Below are 23,701 nucleotides of genomic sequence, written 5' to 3'. Positions count from 1 at the left end.
TAGAAAAGAGAGAAACTACTGATGCTTTCTGTAGAAATCATTTTGGTGGATAGAAGGCTTTAATAAAGAGTTGTTGACTTGTTTTTGCCTAAGTCTGAATTAATCTGTCTGCCCTCTATGAGACAAACAGCATACTGGTAAAAAACATTGCAGTAATATAAGCAAAAGTATGTACAGTGCATATCAATAATTCTGTGACTCTTCAGGGGTCTTTTGTTCAAAGTTGGGGAAGGTGCCAGCCATGTTCCAACTGGTAAAGTTCAAGAACAATGAATGACATTGCACTATGACACCATCCTAGGAAATTCTGCATGATAGATTTATAATTGGATTAGATTACAAGGGCTACTCCAAACTTCTCTTTAACCAGCACTAGTTATCCTCATGTTTTCAATAACTGGTAAAGCTCTAACTAGTACTAATTCTTTTTTTTTTTTAAGTAGAAAAGGGAAAACAAATCTTATAGGTCTGTCTATATGTCATGATTCCATACCACTCCAAAGGTATGGTAGTTTTTCACCATGTCCAATCTCTAATTTGAGGGTTTTTTTAGCAGAATCAGGCTAGTTAAATACAATTAATGTCAGCATGCAAACCCTGACCACTCTCGTAACTCCTCTAGGCTGGTTTATCGTATCACCTTCTCCCCAAAACCACTTAGTTTACAGGTCGTTGTATTTGATGTTTTTAGTCTAGGTTCTGTGGACCAAGATGCCTAGGTGCTCGTTTTTGTCTCATTTTGCCAGCATAAGAGTGTTGAGATGGGGAATCTAGCAAGAGTTGAGAAGCAAGACTCCAAACAACATTATTCCTCCCTGGTATCGAATGGGCTGGTTCTATTCCTGAGGGTAAAGACAATAATTTGTTCTCAATACTCTTCCTAGATTCTCCTCCATAGACAAGGCTCACCACTACCTGAAATAGTATTTTCTTCTGAGACAATACATATTATAAATGGCTTACCTTTTATTTTTTTGCTAATTTTTCACCATGCTATGTTCTATCCTCCCCTGCCCTGTCCCTCCAAATCACTGTGATAGGTTATATAAGAGACAGTTTCATATTTATTTGTATTTATGTTCTTTATGCTGTCCCACCTCTAACCATCCTCTGTTTTCATCTATATGGACACAATTATGATTAAACACAATATGTTTGAATGATGCTTCCCAGTTCACAAATCCTTATATACATGATTTCATGTGTTCCTCACAACTCCTCTGTGAAGAAGGCCTATAAATTTAGATTATGCCCATTTTACAGACAAGGAAATGAATGTCCAGGATCAGAAATAAATTGTGGCTTGCTTGAATTATCTCTCTATTGGCTTGGTGGTAAAGGAAGTAGTAAAAATGTCAACACAACCTTAGTTTTGTCTACTAGTACAGTACCCTTTTGACTATACTGGAATACCTTCCATAATGCCACTAGGAAAACTGTACTACCCACGTTGCATAAAACTATGAAGAATTATCTTGGGTTCCCTAGTGATATCCCACTCTCCCGCTGAAATAAATCCAAAGAGATTTATCTTGACATCAACCCCACTACTTAAAGTCAATATCACAATAAATGCAAGGTTATGCACAGAAAGTATTGTTGAGCAGTGATTGAATGCAAAGGTCATTAAACTTGTGTTTTCTGTATAGCTTTCTGTTTTGTAAGTTATATAGGAAAAAGTTTCTGTAAAAAAAATACTGGATGAAACAGAACTCATTCACTCTTGTTTTGGCACATTGGAATTGGGAGTGTCACAGAAAGAGAAGACCATATGAATTTATTTGGCCACTAACTACTAAGCCAGTAATGGACAGTGGAATATTTCACAGTAACTCCTGAGAGATCAGCAATTTAAAATCTTAACTACTCCTATAAAAAATCCAAGGTGAAGAAGCATTGCATAATACTTTAGCTTCATACACAGAATACTGATTCTGCTTTTTTTTTTAAAGATGATGATTTGCAGTATGTGAAGCAGATAACATTTCAGAGTAGATTTACCACTCTAAAGACATTCCCAGAATTAGAGATAAGGCCATCTATTTTGTTGTTGTTTTTGCTGCTATTACTAATGATATCAGCTGCCTAATGTAGCAGCTACATCATTTACTAAAGCTGACTTGAAAACTTTTTTCCTTAAAGAAGTCTAGCCCCAAGCAAAATAGTGCAATAGGTTTTTGCCATCCCAAACTTGAGTAAAGGCTTCTCTCTAAGGTTCATGATTCATTATCACACCTCTCTTAGGGGGTATTTGCATTTTCCAAAGAAGATATTTAGAATAAAGTAGTACAAGGAATGCCTTTGTGGGAACTGAGACATTTTTCGAGGGTTCAGGGTCTTTTATAGTGGCAAAGATAGGGAGAAATGTTCCAAGAGTCCTTCATATCTTACTCAGCAAATAAGAAAAATGACCTTAGCTTCATATCCATTTTTAGGACTTATGTTAAAGTACAAAGCCCCTCAATAAATATTTTAAATTCATATTTAGAATTTAAAATCACAGATATCATATCTTTTCTGGCTCTTTCCATCAGGATAAAATACAACCTCTTCAGCCTTATATTTAAAGCCTTTACAATCCAGATTCCACCTGTCTTCCCAGTCATATTACTCTTATCCATGTACAATTTATTTCAGATTAATTTGCTTGCTAGCTATTCTCCTAATAGAAAAATATTACCCACTTTCATGACTTTGCACACATGGTTTCTAAGTTCTGGAATGTATTCCCTCCTCATCTCTAGATCATATTATCCTTATCATATCTTTCCAAGCACAGCTCAGGTGATGCCTCCTTCCTCCCGTAGTTCCCCAATTGTTATCTTTCTCTCTCCCTCTTGAAATTGCTTTGTATTATGATGTATATTTTTCCTACGTACCCACCTTGGTACATGTTGTATCTTCTCTGTAGGATGTACAGTCCTTGCAAGGATGGAAGGACGCTATCAGTTTTGCTTTTGTATTCCTAGGTCCCATTATAGTATCCTATGTACCAACTCTCAATAAATCTTTGTCCCTGAAATTGCATTGAATTCTTTCTGACAATAGGTTTTAATAGGAAATAATGACAGAGTATTAAGCTTTTGAATATTTTATGGGACAATTGGAGGATGGGGTAGGGCAGAAGATAAAAGGAGTCTGAGACATAGAAGACAAAATTTGCCTTCTTCTAGCTTTTGCCATCTTCTTACAGCACAAGTAACTAAGGTTGAATAGGTAAGGTAGAACCAGACAATAGAAAACATGTTTGCCAGGATGAGTGGGTTGAAACTGAATCAATAGATATACTGAGACATTACATATACCTGACTGTATGAGTTACATAACAGAATGGGTTATAAAGAATCATCTTTTGATACAGCATTACTGATGGTTTGAGTTGAAAAGTAGCACTAGTGATATGGAGATAATTAAAAAAAAAATTCCAATAAGACAGAATGAGGACCTGGACAAAGGTAGTGAAAGTGGGAAGAAAAAGGAAAGGAAGATAATCTATGGATCCTAACTTTTCCATTTTCCTTTTCATGCTAATTGGAAAATTACTGAATGCCCAACTTATTTCAGTCTAGAAACTAAAACATGGAAGACCACAGTAACAGAAGTCAAAAGTAAGGTTCAACAGTATTAGCAAACATTTTAGTAAAACTATATGGTTTGTAAATGAATGGAATCTGACCAAATCTACCTTTTTATATACAAGAAACAAACTGAAAACTACTGTGTTATCAATTTTACTCAAAGACTTGCATAAAATCAATGAAATTTAAATAAGAAAAAAATAGGATAGTGTATATTCAGACTATCATGAATAAATCAATACCTGGGAATTAGAAACCAGTTAGTTCAACTTCCATGATTCTGGAGCTATTCATTATTTTTTTTTAAAGATCAACTTGTGAGCACCTGGATGATAAAAACATAGTGGCTAAAGCAGATTTATCAGAAACAAGAAATGCCAAGCAAGTCTAGTTTTTGTCTCCAAAGAAATAATTTACCTTGCAAATTGGAAAGGTTGGCAGGTAAATAAAAGCACTTTAATTTTAATAAGGTGTTCCACTCAATTGGGTATGGAAATCTGTCTTACCCTACAGGAAAATGGGGGGGAAGGGGACAAGAGAGTAGGGGGATGATAGAGAGGAGGGCAGATTGGGAAAGGGGGTAATCAGAAGCAAATACTTCTGAGGAGGGACAGGGTCAAAAGAAAGAACAGAATAAATGGGGGGGTTGGGATAGGATTAAGGGAAATAGAGTTAGTTTTTCATAGCATGTCTACTGTGAAAGTGTTTTGCATAACTGCACATGTATAGCCTATATTGAGTTGCTTGCCTTTTCAATTAGGGTAGATGGGGAGGGAGGAAGGGAGAAAATTTGGAACCCAAAGTTTTAAAAACACATGTTTAAAATAATGTTTTCACATGCAACTGGGAAATAAGAAATACAGGAAATAGGGTACCGAAATCTATCCTGCCCTACAGGAAAATAGAAGGGAAAGGGGATAAGAGAAGGGCTGAAGAAATAGAAGGGAAGGCAGACTAGGGGAAGGGGTATTCAGAATGCATGTCATCTTGGGGTGGGGGGAGGGGCAAGATGGGGTGAAAATTTGGAACTCAAAATCTTGTGGAAGTAAATGTTGAAAACTAAAAATAAATAAATTGATTAATTAAAAAATAAAAAATAATTTTAATAAGCTGTTCAAAATGCTCTCAAATGGTACCAGCACAGAAAAGTATATCAAGATGGGCTGTATAACACTGATGTAAATAAATAATTAATTGAGAATTAAATCCAAGTGAAAATGCCAAGGAAAGTATGTAATTGAATTCCCAATGATGTGTTTTTAGCATTAAAATGCATATTTTTTAAATGATTTAAGCAAGTAAACAGAAAAAATTATTTTCTAGAAAATGTAAAATTGATGGAACATTGTTGCCAATACTTTAGAGAGTAAAATTATCAGCCCCAAATAAAGTCTAATTATAGTTAAATGGTACTAATAGATAGTAATATTATTTACTTATAAAAGAATAGGAAACAAATGGCCACAAATAAACTACAGATGGGTCAACAATGAAGTAAAGTTGTAAAAAATTTAAAAAAGAAATATGAATTTTAGGAAGCCTCTCAAATATTCCAGGGAGGAGACATATAATGGCTCTGTCTATGCATACGATATCAAATTTAAAAGATAATTTTCTGGATAGGCATTTATCTGAATCTAAGTAAAACTATGATTTATCTCCCATAATTTGGATGTTTCAGTTAAAAAGGTTATTTTGTGGTTTGAATGTGACAGATAATTGTTTCAAATGTCATTGTACCTTACACATATCAAGAACTTTCACAATCCCATGTCAGTATATTTTTAGGATCTGTGGATACTACACTCTCATGTCATCTATCCAGTTAATTCTTGGACATTATTTTCTAGATATTCTCATAGATTACCTATCCAATGTGCAGTAGGTTTTCCAGTTTTTGAATATTTCATTCAAACTATTTTAGCCTCTCTGTCTATTCATATGTCATTCCTCACTCTTGTACATGGTCAGCTCGTCTCCCTTTCTAATTATATATTTCCTTGGTAAAATAATTTTATACAACTTTTTCACTCAAATCATCTTAAGAAGTATGTTATAATTTAGCTCAAAACTTATGTTTTCAATTGCATTTTGAATCATTTGTACACATAATCCATTTGGATGTATGCTTTATAACAATAAAATAAGTTGCAGACTAATATTTGTTGACTGTCTCTTTTATATGAGTACTAAAGAAAACATAATGTATATAAATAATTTTGTAAACATCAAACCAGCATATAAATTTGTTATTATTATTGTCATGACCATTTTGTTGATATTTTTCTCTTTTAGAATATTTCCTATTTTGAGGTATCTTAAAAATTGATCTGAAATACTTTTACAGTCATCACATTTCTTTTTTTGTATACTTTTTCTATATATTTAGTCCAGTTGAGTTACTCTTCCTGAATTCATCTTCTTAATGAAGTCTCTTATATTTCCAGTCTCTTATTCAGTATGAGAAGGAGAAGAGGTAGACTCCAAATGTAGTGATCAGATCTGTTCCACTTACATCTATTTGTTCTCCTTCCAAGTTTATTTACAAATATTCATGGTATGATCAGGCTGGCTCTCCAAGAAATCTGACTCTATGGCTTCTACTCCCTCTCCATCCCCTACCTAAATTGGTTTTACTATTTTATCACAAGATACACAATTTGTTTTAAGATACACAATTTTTCATCCTCTTTCTTCATAACATTTTGCAAATGATATCATATTAGAATATAAGGGATGTTGCCCTTTGGCACTATGGATCTTTGAAAAGGAAATCTAGCATTTGCTGGTAGATGAAGTTTTTAGCCTCATTTTGGCAATTCCTGATATCAACAGAATTTTGTCTAAAACATTGGTGGTTATCTTTTTTTCTCTTTCTTTTCATTGAGATGTTCCCTTATTTAAATAAATAAATCTGAAGATCCTGTTCATTGGGTATAGTGTCCCATTTATATTTCTATCCAGTCATCAGATTTGCTATTTATTTTTTTTTACCTCTTCTCTAACCAACTGGCTTCCTCATTTCTTATAGATAGCTGATTCTGAAATGACTCCTAAATGAAGAACCAGTCATTCCTTGTCTTTTCAGACATAGCCATATTCATTTCTGGCAATATTATTTGATGTGTCCCACATCTTTTTGAGGAAAGCATTAATAATACACAGGTATAAGTGTTTATACTATAAACACTTTCTTTTCCTGATCTTGGACCATATTTTTTTTCTACATTTTTATTTTCTCTTCCTGCACTGTAAGTATATCTTTATATGGAAGTTCATGAAATATTGAGAGATATTCTTACTTAGTTTGTAAAATCTTGTCAAATTCTTTATAGCATTTTTTTATTTCATCCTTTGTAACTTTGTAGGTGACATTCTGATCTTCTTGAGGACTTTAAAGTAATATGATCAAGTGTCCCATGAAATAATGCTATGCCTTACCTTTGGGTGCACAATGAAATAAACTCATTTATTTACCCCAGAGGACAATCTGTGAGCCATCTATTTCACTTAGGTGCGACTTCTTTAAATTGTCCAATTGCATTTATATCAAGTGTCTATGTGGATTGTACTAAAAATTGAGGATAAAAAGAAAGGGAACAAAATCTCTATACCCACTTTCAAGGAGATGAAAGTCTAATCATGCAAAAACAATGAACAAATAAGATAAATAGAGACTAAATCAATGATATCAAATTATCATTAAATCAGATAGTTATTAGATAATTTGTTTCTAAAGAGGAATTATTAAATGGAAAGAAAAAAAATATCCGATTCTGGATATTCTTTACGGCATGGTTTCCATAAATTGATGATGGAAAATAGGGATTTTCATCAATGATTCTGCTTGCATACCATAAGGTATTGTCATTTACTGCAAAGGTCAAAAGAAGTATCAAAGATAAATGAAAGTTAAATACTTGGTCATTAACTTAAGTATAAATTTCTGCTTCATTAGTTCCTTCTGAAGCAGTGAGAATGACAAAACAAATGTCAGTCTTAATGATACCCCCAATATATTAAGGAAATTAGAGAAAGGCTTTTTTAGTAAGTATAATGGGTCTTATATGAAAAATTTATTTAAAAACCGTGGGCGAGTCACACAGAGAAGTGTGGATACCTTGTACTTCTCTGTCAGTAACCACAAAGATAATATTACAAATCTATAAAAAGTATGAAACATAAAGTCCTTTTTGAATACTTGCTCATTTATTCATTGTCTTTTGTCCTTTTCCATTTGTATTTTGCCCTAGGCCCTTTTTGTAATTTCTGAATTTATCTTTTCCAAATTGTACTTAGCCATTGATTTTTCAGTCTCAAAAGTCACCATATTTTTTCGGTTTGTTCTTATAAACCCATCTATCAGAAATTCAGATGGCTATAATAATCTTTCTTTGATCTGTTGCCATTCCTAAGGTATAATGACTTAACTGACATTCAATATTACAGATGTAGCCTCACTTATTGTCTTATATGATGTTTTACCTTATCTTCATTACCCTTTACAATAATGTCCAAAAGTTTAGGGGAATTTTTGTCTCTAAGCATAATACTATTCTCTAAAGACATCTCTTCTTGCTACAATGAATTCTAGAAACTTTTTTTGGGTTGTTATTAGCCTAGAACTCATAAAATCATAATTGAGATAGCTGGAATTATTCTCACTAAAATGTGTTAACTTCCCTTTGCTCACATTAATGCTAATTTTCCACCCACTAAACAGTTTTGTGAGGTCTTTCTGAAGTTTAACACTTGTGCCTTGACATTTCATTGCTTAGAATAACTTTTGCCCTTTGTGAACTTAGAAATTTCACCATGTATTTCCTCTTCAAGATTATTGCTTTAATATTTCAAAGAACCCTATGATTTAGTTGGTGTGGGCAGTCTATTTAGGCAGAATAAAGTTAAAAAGTGGTAAACAAGATCAGTAATCCCAATCCTGGTTTCCTTTTTTTTTATATACAAAACTATTATTTTTTTTCTATAGCTGCCTTCCCTTGATGAACCCATGCCATGCTACATTAACACTGTAGGAATTTTTCTCTGAACACTTTCTAAATCTATTGCCATCCCCTTTACAGCTGCAAAACTATATGTTAAGATGCTTTCGCATAATTATTTGCTCTAAGTGTTTTTTTTCCTGCTATGACTTTTTGATGCTAGTCAGATTCTTAACATATATAGCCTACTTTTCCCTTAATAGCCATATGCTGTCATTGTAATTGTTATTAATTCAGGAGAAAAGACTCAGTGAGGAACATGATAGACTTCTTTTTTCATTTTATATATTGTTAGAGCTTTTTCATCATTTTTCTGCCATGTCTGACTCTTTGTGACCCCATTTGGGGTTTTCTTAGCAAAGATTCTTGAGTGGTTGCCATTCCCTCTCCAACTCATTTTACAGATGAGGAACTGAGACAAATAAGCTTAAATGACTTGCCCAGGGTCGCATAGCCAGTAAGTGTCTGAGGCCAGATTTGAACTCAGGAAGATGAGTCTTCCTAACTTCAAGAATTGTGAGCTATCCACTGTACCACCTAGGTGCCCCATCATCTTATATATTGTAGGTTCTTAATTTGTTGAATTGAATTGAATTTTAAGGGTTGTCATGCAGAAGTGAGATTGGATTCTTATATTTTCTGATAGAGGGCATACAGTACCAATAGGTAGAAGTTCCATGGAAGCAGATTTTGATTCAATAGAAAAAAAAGTATTTCCTAATAATGAGCATTGCCCAAGAATAAACTGCCTCAAGATTTATGGTGAGCTCTTCATTAAGGGAATCACTTAAGTAGAAGTTGAATGGATGTCTCTCTGACTGTGTTATTGTTGACATAGTTTGAAAGAGGTGTTCTTCAAGGTGGTTTCCAACTTTAAGAATTTATGATGCCTTAATATTTCTTTGTTATGTTCTCTGTTTTCTCTAAGATGGATCATTTCACTATTAGCCAAAAGCATATCTCCTATTATCCAGAACCCTGAGTCCCCTTTCTGACTCCTCTTTCTCATCAAAGTATTACTGAGTTGTCATAGTAAACAGAGGAAAGTACTCTCCACTTCCAGCTGTACATAATTTACTTCATACTACTCCATCTATTTCATTTTATTAATTTCACAATATTATAGATCTGGAGTTGGAAAGGACCTCAGAAGTCAACTAGTGCCAACTTAGTATTGGAACCTAGTATTTTGGAAGCTTTAGTCACATTTTACAAGTGGTTAAACTAAGGAGTTTACTTGCACAAGGTCACACAGGTACTATGCATCAGAAACCAGATTTGAATGCAGGTCATCTAATTCTGGAACTTGTGCTCTTTCTGTTGCATATAATAATAATTTCTTAATATACCTTCCTCACCATCTATCCTCTGGAATTGAACCTTTTCTTGTAACAAAGAAAAAAGTAAAGAAAAAAAGAACTGATAATCACCCTGTGAATAGCTTCCCAAGTACCCCCATTCTCTCTGAGAGGAGGTTTTATTGCCTGATATCCAGGATCATTATTCCTTTTTCAATTAAACAGTGATATTTGAATTTACATTGTTGTAATCATTTTGTACAATTTCCTTGTTCTGATCTTTTTCACTCTACATATCATGAAAATAACCCCATGTTTCTCTGAATTTCACATCTATTGAGTTTTATACATATATATTATATTCATCATAGAAGAAAAGAAAGCTATGGAGACTTAGGAAGAAAGTCAATACCTTAATATGATACCTTATCTTAGTAATAAACTTCCCCTAAATCTAAATGGATCAAACATTGATAATTCTAGGAGAAAAAAGAGTTATTAAAGTAAAAAGATTGAGAAAATAGAGGAAAATGTAAGATAACAAATACATGAAAAACTGGTAAAACATATCAAGTAGAAATAAGTTGAGAATCAGTGAATTACCTGAAATTGTTTTAAAAATGCCCCAGGCATATTAGAAAAATTGGGCAATGTGAAAATAGGATCTGCCATTCACATCCTGAAAGAAAACTTCAAGTGAAAACTCCTAGGATTATCTTGACAAAATCTAGAATTTCCAGATTAAAAAAAAATTGCAAGCAGCCAGAAAGAAAGTTGGAAATGACTGAACAAAGGGTGGTATATGAATGTGATGGTGTACTATTTTGTTTTAGGAAATGAGGAAATGGATGATTTCAAAGAAATATTAAAAGACACATGAACTGATGCAGAGTGAAGTGAGTAGAGCCAAAAAGATAGTTCATAGTATAACTTATGTTAAACAACAAATACTTTTGAATACATTGGAATTGATGAAGAATGAAATGAGCAGAAATAGAAAAATGAATACAATAACAAGACTCTAAAAACAAGTTTGAAAATTGGCAACACTCTGATCAATGCAGTAACTATCCATGATTCCAGGAAATTAATGAGGAATCATGCTATCTCCTGACAGACAAGGAATGGATTCAGGGTCCAGAATCATACCTATACATAGAGACACATTTGTATATGCCTGTATGTATATATACATATGTATGTGTATATACATATATAGAAATGAAAGAATTAGCTTTGCTTAACTATGAAGATTTATTACAAGGAATTTTCCTTTTTCCCCAATGGGTATATGTAGGAAGGAGAGAAAATAGATTCATGTTAATTAAAAATGTAATTTTAATTTAATAAAGACATTAAGTGTTTTGCCCAGAGTCACATAACCAGTACATACTAGAGACAAGACTTTAAGCTCTGTGTACCTTGCACAATGAGAATGATGAAGAGGGTGACAAAAATGGCAGAACTTCAAAACTAAGGCCTCACTCAGATTATTTAGTACAACCTAAGTTTTACTGGTGAGGTCATTGAAATCCATGTAGTATGAGTACCTTGTTCACTCATATTAACACATTTTTAATGTTTAATAATTGGGGAAAAAACAAAATATGAAGAAAAAATAATTTATCCTAATTCATCCATGTCATTTTTCTGTTACCTTGTCATTTTTCATGTTTTTAAATCATTTCCCTCCTCCTGTTTTTCTTTTATTTTCCTTTGTTAAATGCCACATTGTCATTTACTTAGCAGAACTGTTTTGTCAAGAATTGTCTACTATAATCCCCTTGTCAGGATTATCAATCATGCAATGTGTTTTGGTTGTTGACTTATTGTTTGTGTAGTTAGAATAAACCCCTTATGAAAGAGGCTATCATTATGTAAATGAAGCATGGAATAAAAATAGGAAAATCTACTTTTTAAAACTTTGGGCCAAAATTGAGCTCTGGCTATATATTGAGGACATCTATTATTTATGTGTAGCTTTGAGTAGATTTTCTTAAGAAAGTAAACTGATGGAGAAATAGAAAATATATTTTAACTAATATCCCCTGATATGAAACCCTTGAAATAGCCCATGACAGAGTAAGAAAAAATGCCAAATACCCCCTTCTCCTTAACTGCAAACAGGAAACAAAATTGGAAGTTTGGTTGCTGACCTTCAATAAAAACCAATACAAAGATACTAAGTGGTCCTTGTATTACAATTTCTTTAAAAATTATAAGAGAGAGGGATTAAAAAGACCATGGTATTTTTAGTCTTTTATTATGTGTTGAAGAGGAAGTATTCTGTTCTATTACACCAAATACCACAATTTGCCTCTGTTTCTTATGGGTGTGAATTACATTTCATCTCCATGACTATGTCAAATTTCCTTTGCTGAGTGAGTGAGGCCACTATGCCATATTTGGGTTTCTTATTTGTGGTATAATACGTTTATTTGGTAATTTCTTTTTTGGTAGCTTCATGACAGTGAATTCCTATCTCTTCATTAATTTGCATTTTCCTAAGACACATTTACAAAGATATTTATAGAATGATGCTTATTTGACTTCCCACCCTAACAATTAAATATTTTAACCTCATATATGTGTGTTTGTGTGTATGTGTATATATATACACACACTCATGTATGAATGTATGTATATATGCATGTATGTATTCTCATTAGCCTATTACTTTGCTTTCTTGCTTTAAGTGCATTACGTTCCACCTCCCTTAAACCCTCCCCAACATGTCTACTTTTAGCCTTTGGTTTTATTTTGAGACCTTTAGGATAATTCCTTCTATAAGCACCACAGAGAGAGGCAGAAGGGTTTCATATCTAATTTTTTTGCAATTTCTTTAGCTACATTTTACATCTGGTTGATAGTTGCTCTTTATTATAGAAACCATACAGCTAAATATTATTGAAATAAAACTCATTAGGTCTAGGATACATGCAGAATGAGTTATTCATTTCTTTAAACTTTACTGCCAAAGAAATAATCAACTAACAGCATATGAGAAAATAGTAACAACAATTGGTTAAAGGGCTATTCATTTTAGTGGATATAATATATTTCAAGAATAACTTCTTATCAGTGATGGTTTATTTTCCTTTCCTTTAGTAATAGGGTGATCATTAAACTGATAATGATTTTTCTGTTTAATACTTCAAAGGCAGTATAGTTTGATTTTAAATTATATTGCTTTTAAATGTGTTTCCATATATTTTCACTATGCTACTATACAAAGAACTATAAAGTAACCGATTCACATAAGCAAAATATAACTTTATTAATTTATTTGTTCTATTTGTACATATTCATGATCTCAAATAAGATCATGGATTTCAAAGTGCTTTGAACATTATTTAAATGTCAGGGATGATAATGATTATGATAAAATACGGACACATATAGTACTTAAAAGTTGGCAAAACACTTTATATGTAATAATAATATTTATTATTATTATCTTGAGTCTCATAACAACACTGTGTGGTCTGTATTACAACTACAATTATCCCCATTTTAAAGAAGAAGAAATAAGCTTGCAGATATTAAGTGACTTGTCAATAGTTATGCATCTCATAAATGTCAGAGGCAGGTATTTCTGATTTCACATTTAACCACTCCAATATGATGAAGATGTTGACAAAGATGACTAAGAAGGAGAGGATAGGAAAGGTTTTATCAATAACAGAGAATGATCTCATTAGCTCTCTGTGTTTACCATTCTTCCTGCCCCTGAATGAATATTAAGAGAGCATGCCTTGAATAACTTAATTTATCTAACTTTGGAATTTCTGTGCTTTGGCCAAATTATTTGGGTTGGTGAGTAAAATATTTCATATTCCATAATATCTAAGCAACCCTTGACCAGATCAATTAGATCATGCTTTACATTCCATCCATCCATCCACCTCAATCATCTATTTTCTATCGTACTCTCTCTTAGTTAACCTTTCCTTCATTTTACATCTCTTTCTCCCATAAGCATAATCAAATTAATATCACCATTGTTTCTCAAGGTGTGTCAATTTAATCCCTCATGGCAACACTCACCATTCCTGTCACTTTGTCAAGACCAAAACACCCTTCCCTAGCTACCACACTGAGAAATTATATATACATATACATACATACACACATATATATGTGTATATATATATGTACATATATATATGTGTGTATATATATATGTACATATATATATATATATATTCCTGTTAGAAGGAATCTCTGTGACCTTGATTGTCCAGCCCATATATGAAACCCCTCCCCCTTAACATATCTGAGGTTACCTAGGTGGCACAGTGGATAGAGTGCTGGCCCTGGAGTTAGGAGGACTTGAGTTTAAAATTCATCTCAGATACTGACTAGTTGTCTGACCATATGCAAGTCATTTAATCCTGTTTGCCTCAGTTTCCTCATCTGTGAAAAGAGCTGGAGAAGGAAATGTCAAACTATTCCATTATCTTTGCCAAGGAAACCCCAAATAGGGTCACAAAGAGTTGGACATGACTGAAATGACTGAACAATAACAACATATCTGACAGGTGGTTGGACAACCTATGCTTAAAGACCTCCAATTTGGGGAACCTACCATATGTTGAAGAACGTTCTACTTTTGGACAGCTTTTTTTTTAGAAAGTTTTTTTTGTTTCTTTGTTCCCCTTATATGCAGTCAATATTTCTTTCTTTGCAATTTCCATCTATTGATACTGGTCCTGCCCCCTGGTTCCAACCAGAATATGGATAATCACTATTCTACCAGATTCCCCTTCTGGGACTTGGAGAGTTCTGATGGCAAGTTCTGATGAATTTTAGTTTTATTTTTATATCCTAACCAAGTACAAACTACAGTTTCAAATACTGTTGCTGGGGAAGCATGCATGAAACCTAATAAAGAGTTCTTATTTATTTGTTTAAGGATAAGAAGAAAAAGCTCATAAGTAGACATACAATAGCAAATAAAAATAAGATGGATATCTGAAGTGTATATAACTTTGGATCTTCTTGTATTAAACCAAATCTTCTCTTCTCTAGACTAAACAGGACCAGGTGGTTCAATGATCCTTACATGACATGGACTCAAATGTCTTTCTTCACAATCCTTCTGTCTTTTTCTGGACATTCTAGATGATCAGTTTTCTTCCTAATCTCTGATGCTGGGAAATGACTCTGGATGAAGTCTGACTAAAGTCTGAGTGCAGAGAGACCAGCAACTCAGTACTCTTGGAAGCTCTCCCTCTCTTAATTTTATGTTTTTTGTTTTTGTTTTTGTTTTGCTTTTTCTTTGGCGAAGCATTTGGGGTTAAATGACTTGCCCAGGGTCACACAGCTAGTAAGTGTCAAGTGTTTGAGGTCGGATTTGAACTCAGGTTCTCCTGACTCCAAGGTCGGAGCTCTATCCACCGTGCCACCTACCTGCCCCCTCTCTTAATTTTATACAATTGCATTGCTGTCATTGTTCTCATTTGTTGCTACATAACAATACTGATTCATATTAACATTTCAGGCTATTAAAGTTTCCACATCTTTTCCATCTATATATGTTGTCTCTCTGGACTAGAATATAAAATATAATAGAGAATATAAATTAGAAATAAAATAGAAAACTAGAATAGAGGAAATACTTCCCTTTTGTATTTGTATCCCTAGAGATTAACATAGAAAGCACTTAATAAATGCTGGTCTTAAAACCAGAAAGAACTAGGTTTTAGTTATATGTATGATATATTCTAGATATGTAGTGAGGAGGCTGTGAATATCGAGGATATAGTAAATAGAATGCTAGGCTTGGAGTTGGGAGACCTGAGTTCAAATCCAGACACTTATTAATTGTGTTCCCCCGGAAAAGTCACTAAACCTTTGTTTGTCTCAGTTTCCTCATCTGTAAAATGGTAATGATAATAGCACCTATCTCTTGAGGTGATATGAGGAACAAATGAGATAATTTGTATAAAGTGCTTAGCATAGAAGATGGCATATAGCAGGCACTATATAAATGCTAGCTATATTATTATTGTTATTGTTATTATTCCCTTGGAAAAATCACTTAACTATCCATTGATTTAAAGTAGGGGTCAGAAAACTATGGTCTGTGGGCAAAATCTTGTCCACTCTCTGTTTTTGAGATAAGAATGATTTTTTAAACTTTTCAAGGGGTTGAAAAAATCAAGAGAAGAATAATATTCTGTGACATGTGAAAATTATATGAAACTCAAATTTCAGTGTCCATAATTGAAATTTTATTGGAAGACACCATACTTATTCATTTACATGTTTTCTATGATTATTTTCCTGCACAATGGCAATATTTGTGACAAAGACTATATATGTAGAGCTCTCATTGACTCACACTGCTGGTAGGCATGCTACTGATCACAATGAATCAGTTAACAGTTGGTAGTATTTCATATACCTCATGTGTTATTTATTTATTCAATTTGTTGGCAATACATACTCATCAGGTCAAAATGGAAAAAAAAAAGATTAAAAAAATTATTACCATATTTTTGACCCAGGACTAAGACTGATTATGTATCTTAGTAATTCAAATGAAAATGCTAAGACAGAGATTATATGTAAAATATATATTATAGCTTAGTCAATTCAATGACAATTAACATTTGGACCACAAGTAATTTTAAACTGCATCATATACTTCCTGTGTTGTCAAAAATCGAAAACAAAAAGTGAGATCTACATTCCCATGCAAATCTGCAGCAAATATATTTTCTGAGATGAAAATAAAATTCTAGCAGTGTTTTTAGGAACTCAATGCAAGTAAAAATGAATTCCTATATTTCAAAATCCATTTAACTTTGCATTTGAGGAACTTCTACCTAACATTCAATTGAAAAAGATCAATTTATAAGATATTCACATACTAAAAGGCAAACATGAAGAGGAGAATCTAAGGGAATTCTGTACATGCCTTCCAAGTAATGAATATGCTCAATTAAAATCTTGTACTTACAGATTGATAGTAGTATTTAGCAGTATCTATCTTTGAGAAAAGATTTCTAAAGATGAAATACATAAAATTTCATCATATCAACATTGACAGATGAACACTTGCAATTGATTTTTGATGATATGGAGCTCTACTTTTGAATCCCAATTAAATAAAATGTTATTCTCCCCCTCAAAAGTTCAATTATTCTTATTATTAGACCAGCATTACAAAAACTTGTACTTATTATTATTATATTTTGAATTTTGTCATGAAAATTTATGGAAAATTGTTTATTTTTAATCTCTTGTTATATAAGATATATAATATCCTCAATTTTATCTCTTGGCCTGAAAAGCTAAAAGTATTTACTACCTGGTCCTTTAGAGAAAAAAAAAAGTTTGCTTACTCTTGCTCTAGGCATCTTTTACTATAAATAAAGATGCTCTAAAGGTGCTGACCAACATTGGCAGAAGAAGTTTAGTTGCCTGATAGTTCTGTATAACAAGGAAATCATGTGACCAGTCCATAAATAGGGAATCACTAGAGTTTATTGAATATGGGGATGAAATGGTCAGACATATGCCTTACGAAAATCACTTTGGTGACTGAGGAATATGGCTTGGAGAGGGAGGAAAACAGAGTCTTGAGTTTGGAAGAACAAATAGCCCTCAGTAGTGAGGGCTAGAAGTAATAAGAACCTGAACTAGGTTTGGGAGTTGAAAATAGAGAGAAGGAATATGTGTGAGAGATTTTGTGAAAATTCCCTGTCTAGCTAGAGATATTAAATTGTACTACATAAAACATTGGTTTTCTCTAATGTCAAAGAAAACTACTGGTAGTGGTAGTAATGGGGTGGAGAGGGTAGTATAGAAACTAATTATTAAGGTTTCCTATTCATTAACTGCTCATTACTTTATATGGCTACAAATAGCTTAGGGCAAATCTAACAAAACTCTCCATTGTATGATATCAGAGCAAAATACCAAGTAGAGATCATTTTATTGAAGAAGTCAGTATAGGAGGGGTTAGAAGATCTCAAATATGATATCACACATACAAACATGCAATATTTCAAATGAAGATAAAAGGGAATTAATTAAAAAATGATACGCATAATCAGGGAAATCTCAAATCAAGTTGCATATTAAAATACATGCATTGGGTAGAGTCTGAGTGTGAATAGTATAGAATGAAAAAAATTTTGGTAAGGTGCTATAAGATTAGTGTCAGGAGTGCTGAGGAATGTGTAGAAAACTAAGAACAAGAAAAACATATTTTTAAGTTATACTGGGAAAAGAAAAGGGTCAAAGAAAGACCATTATTTTCAGTATATTAGATGATAATACGTGACAGAGAGAAAGCACAGCTATCCAACTTTTATTTTGTCTTTTCTGCCAAGGAAAATTACATTTAGACTAGAAAAGAGAGAACAAAAATAGCTAATGGGGACTTCATGCCTCAAATAAGTAGAGAGAAGACAAAAGCACTTAATGGCCATAATAAGTTCAAATTACTTGGCCTAGATGTCTCCAAGTAGAACATTGAAAAAAACAAGGTAGATGTGATTGCTGAGCCATTTCCCATCATCTTTATAAGAACATTTAGAATGGGAGAATTATTGAGAAAAGGCAGATAAAGAGATGGCAGATAGATTCACAACTGAATGTCAACATCCAAAGAAAAGACATGAATGGTCAACTTCATGTCAATTTCAAAGGAATTCTCCATTGTACTACTCCAGGCATCTGTGCTTGTCCCTGTGATGTTTGGCATTTTAATTTTGTTTCAATAAAGGTTTAGGTGATGTGTTTATCAAGTTTTCATGTGACACAAAGCTGGATAGTACATCTAACACACCAGATGAGAGAATCAGATTCAAAAAAGAGTAGACAGGCAAGAATATTTTACCAAATTGCAAATAATGATATTTAATGTAAATGGATGTAAAACCACTCTCATAATTATAAAATAGAGGTAACATTAAAATAAAATATGGGCATTTTAGTTGAATGCGTTTTCAATATGAGTTCAAAAGGTTGATATAGCCACCACAAAAGCTAATGTGATTTGGGGTGCCATTTACAGAGATATGGTCAGACCTGGAAACAGCATAGAGAAACTAGGGTTGTGCATTATATATGACTTTCCTGGGTTGAAGATTTTATAATAAAAATTATAGGGGAGGGGGAACATAGTTTATGTATGTTCCCCAATCTCACAAATTCAATATATAGTATAGCCACAAAGAAGGAAGAACAGCACAAATGAACAAATACAAAGAAGACATTTAAAAAATACTAAAAGTTGAGTTTCAAGAAAGAAGCCTGGCATCAAGTATTGGTACAAAAATTCCAAAAGTTTAGGCAACATTTAAGAATAACTAGATATCTTAAAACAAAGGTGCAAATTTGACATCAGAGGTTAATGCTGATATTTGGTGGGATAAAACCCAGGACTGGATTATCTGGCTGAGTGAGTACACCATTTTTGAAAGAAATAAGGTAAGTAGATTAACCTCTGAAAGCCTAGAAAATATTGTCCCAGAAAACACCCTGGAACAGCTGAACCAGATGAAAGATGGGGTGCAGCAGTCCAGTAGCCCAGGTAGCTTGGGGGGATTATCAGGAAATGTCCCTCTTCCTCTAGGGGAGGGGGAGCAGGACAGGACAAGAGGCAGCCCAGGAAGCCAGTGACAAGCCCCACCTCAGCATACCAGAGGGAGATCCTAAGCCCAAGGGTAGTGGAGCAGGCAAGTGCCAACACCAGGACCCCCTGAATACCTCAGTACAGGCAGGGGAACCAGTAGACACTAGCTCAGAAAATCACCACGCGCCTCTGTGTTCTACAGCAGTCAAGTCTCCCAGCACCTCAGCAAAACTCTGGGAAGTGCTCCAAGGGCGCCAGGCAGAGAAACATCCTGCAGCAGCAAAACATCCATCTGAAAGGAGTCAAAGAAAGTGAAAGGAAGGAAAGGAAAGGCCTGGGTGAGCAGGCAACCTCCAGGGCCAGACTACCCAATCCTACCCCTAGACTTCCAGTGTTGCTGATTCCAGCCCAACACCAGGTAAGCTGCCAGAACCCTACAGTCTCCAACTGCCAGTAGTTGAGGCCCCAACACACAAAGCCAATGACCAGGCCCTGGGCTCCCAGGACAAGAAGCTTGGGTCAGTGTCCCCTGCTCTGCAGCAGGACAGCTCAATTTTTTTTAAAGGAGAGGAAATAAGCAAACAACATGAGCAAAAAGAAACATACCATAGATTCATATTATGAGAACAGTGAAGATCAAGGCAGAAATTCTGAAGAGGACAACATTGTCAACAAACCCACATCTGGAACCTCAAAAGGGATTATTGACTGGTCTGAAGTCTGAAAATCCTTCTTGGAAGAACTCAAGAAGGATTTTAAAAGTCAAATAAGAGAGGTAGAAGAAAAATTGGGAAAAGAAATGAGAGGTATGCAAGAGAGAGTCAATAGCTTGGAAAAGGAAGGGCAAAAATTAACTGTAGAAAACAAGTCCTTAAAAAATACAATTGGTCAAATGGAAAAAAAGTACACTGAAGAAAACAACTCCTTAAAAAGGAGAATTGGCCAAATGGAGAAGGAGGTGCAAAATACAATAGAAGAAAATTATTTGTTAAAAATTAGAATTGGGCAAGTGGAAGCTAATGACTCTGTGAAAGAGTGAGAATCAGTCAAACAGAAACAAAAGAATGAAAAAAATAGATGAAAAGGTAAAGTACCTCATTGGTAAAACAACTGACTTGAAAAATAGATACAGGAGAGACAATTTAAAAATTATTGGTCTACCTGAAAATCATGATTAAAAAAAGGGACTGGACAGCATCTTTCAGGAAATCATCAAGGAAAAAACTGCCCTGAGGTCCTAGAACCAGAGGGTAAAATAACCATAGAAAGAATCCACTGATCACCTCCTGAAAGAGATACCAAATTGAAAATGCCAAGGAATGTAGTAGCCAAATTCCAAAATTACAAGGTCAAAGAGAAAATACTGCAAGCAGCCAGAAAGAAACAATTTAAATATCATGGAACCATAGTCAGGATTGTGCAGGACCTTGCAACTTCTACATTAAAAGATCATAGGGCATGGAATATGATATTCTGTAAGGCAAAGGAGCTTGGATTACAACCAAAGATAATCTATCCAGCAAAAATGAGCATAATATTTCAGGGGAGGAGATGGGCATTCAATGAAATAAGGTACTTCCAAACCCTCCTGATAAAAAGACCAGAGTTCAACAGAAAATTTGATCTTCAAATACAAGACTCAAGAGAGACATAAAAAGGTAAACAGAACATAAAAAAACCATGTTATTAATAAGGGCAAACTGTTTACATCCCTACAAGGGAAGATGACACTTGTAACTCTTGAGAATTATATTGTTATTTCACCATTTTAAAGGAGTACTGGATTTGTATAAGTTGACTTTGATGCAATGATAAAAAAAATCTGATCAAGTGGGTTAAATAGATACAAGTAAGTAGATTAATCTGATTTAAGAAAATGTACTGAGAAAGGAGGAGGCAGACAAGGGTAAATTATATTACAGGAAAAGACATAAAAATCTATTATAGTAGAGGGGCTGAAGGGAGGGAGATGAGCATTGTTTGAATCTTACTCTCATAAGATTTGGCTCCAGGAGAGAATAACATGATCAGTTAGGTATAGAAATCTAACTTGCCCAATAGGCAGTAGGAGGTAAAAGGGCAAAGGAAAAGGAGGGGGGAAAATAAAAAAAAAAGAAATAAGATAAGTAAAAGAGACATGGCAGCATTGTATGTATACATACACATACATATATGCATATTTCTGTCTAATGATAGTCATCTCTAGGATGGGGGGGAAATAAAAAAGAAAAAAGAAAGTTACGTGACAACTTTATTATATATTTAAAAGGAATAGCAAGTTGTACATAATAGATGTGCAGTTTCATGTGCAATCATCTTTTTTTCTAATCACGGAAAATGAGAAAATTGAGGAATTGGGATGTTAGGGTGTTTAAGGAAGAATCTATGTATCTGTCTATGTGCCTATACATATAAAAGTGTGTGTGTGTGTGTGTGTGTGTGTGTGTGTGTGTGTGTGTGTAACCCAATCAAGATTTTGGTGGTTGTTTGCCAACCTCCCAGATACCAGAATGTTGATTGCATGATAAATATACATTGGGTGAACATAAAATGAAGAGAGGTTACTGAGTGATGGTGGTTGATGGAAAGCCTAGAAGTGGAAAAGAACATTCTACCTCCATCTCCCCCTGACCACTGAGTTATGGGATATGAGTGAAAGAGTAACCAGGGCTAAAGAAGGTGGCCAAGGAAGCTGTGTTATGAAGAAAGAGACAAATTTCACTGAGCACAAGAAGATGCAGGTAGTAAGAAAGCAATAGTTTTAAGATTAAAGCTAGCTTATTATCCATGGAGTAGATAGTTATTGCCAAGATTAAAACCTGTCTCTTTAACACCACATTTCTTCTGATGGGGCAGTATATCTATGAGTTAAGGAATAATGCTGTTTCTGAAGAATCAAACTGCATATAACCCCAGAACTATGTAGAAGTATATATTAGGCAATCTTCTTGAAGAGTCTTTGAATCTTCAACCTGCCTATCTAGCAGTACCTCCAATATGCCCAATCTTCTCTCATCCTTAAAAAATATTCACTAGACTTTAGTATTCCTTCAAGCTATCATCCTATATCTAAACTTCCATTCTTAGACAAATCCTTGAAAAAGATTACTATACTTGTTGTCCCACCATCCTCTCCTCTCAGTCCTTTACAATCTGACTTCTGACCTCATCCCTCAATCAAAACTGTTCTCTCCAAAGTTACCACTGATCTGTTACTTGCAAAATCTGATGGTCTTTGCTCAATTTTCAAACATCTCAAATTGTTTGCTGTATTTGACACTGATAACTTTCCCTTGCTCCTGAACTCCATCTTTTCTGGATTTTTGTGACACTATTTTCTCCTGGTTTTCCTCATCCCTATCTGGTAACTCCTCAGTTTCCTTGTTTATTCATCATTTATATCATGGCATATAACTGTAAGATCCCCATAAGATTCTGATGTAAGTCCACTTCTCTACACCTTTTCTTTTGGTAAATTCACCACCTCCCTCTCCATGCAAATGCTCCCAAATATCCATTAATTTTTTTTCTGAATTTCAGAACCACATCAACAATTTTTTTAAAAATTTAATATTTTTGTTTTCCCATCAATTATATGTAAAAATAATTTTAAAGACTTTTAAAAATTTTTTTGAGATCCAAATTCCCTCCCTCCCTCCCATCCCTCCCATTGAGAAGGCAAGAGATTTGATATAAATTATATAGGTGCAGTCATGCAAAACATATTTCTATGTTAGTCATAGTGTGAAAGATAGATAACACTGACAAAAAAAACTCAATAAAAATAAAGAAAATGAAGAAAAAGTATGCTTCAATCTGCATCCAGACTCCAACAGTTCTTTCTCTGGGGATGGATAGCATTTTTCATCATAAGTCCTTCATAATTGTCTTGGATCATTGTATTGTGGAGAATACCTAATTTATTCATAGTTGATCATCTTGCAATATTGCTATTACTCTATACAGTGCTCTTCTGATTCTGCTCAGTACACTTTGTATCAATTCATGTAAGTCTTTCCAGGTTTTTTCTGAGAAGATCCTGCTCATTGACTTCTTACAGCATAATAGTATTCCATCACAATCATATACAACATGTTCAGCCATTCATCATTTGATGGATATCCCTTAACTTTCCAATTTTATACTTCCACTAAAAAGGGCTGCTATAAATATTTTTGTACATAGAGATCTTTTTCCTTTATGTTTTTAAAAATCTGTTTGGCATACAGATCT

This window comes from Vombatus ursinus, unplaced genomic scaffold (genome assembly GCF_900497805.2).
Source record: "Vombatus ursinus unplaced genomic scaffold, bare-nosed wombat genome assembly UNPS02015175.1, whole genome shotgun sequence".
NCBI lineage: Eukaryota > Metazoa > Chordata > Mammalia > Diprotodontia > Vombatidae > Vombatus > Vombatus ursinus.
The sequence above is the reverse complement of the archived record's forward strand: the minus strand, read 5'-3'. Positions refer to the sequence as shown.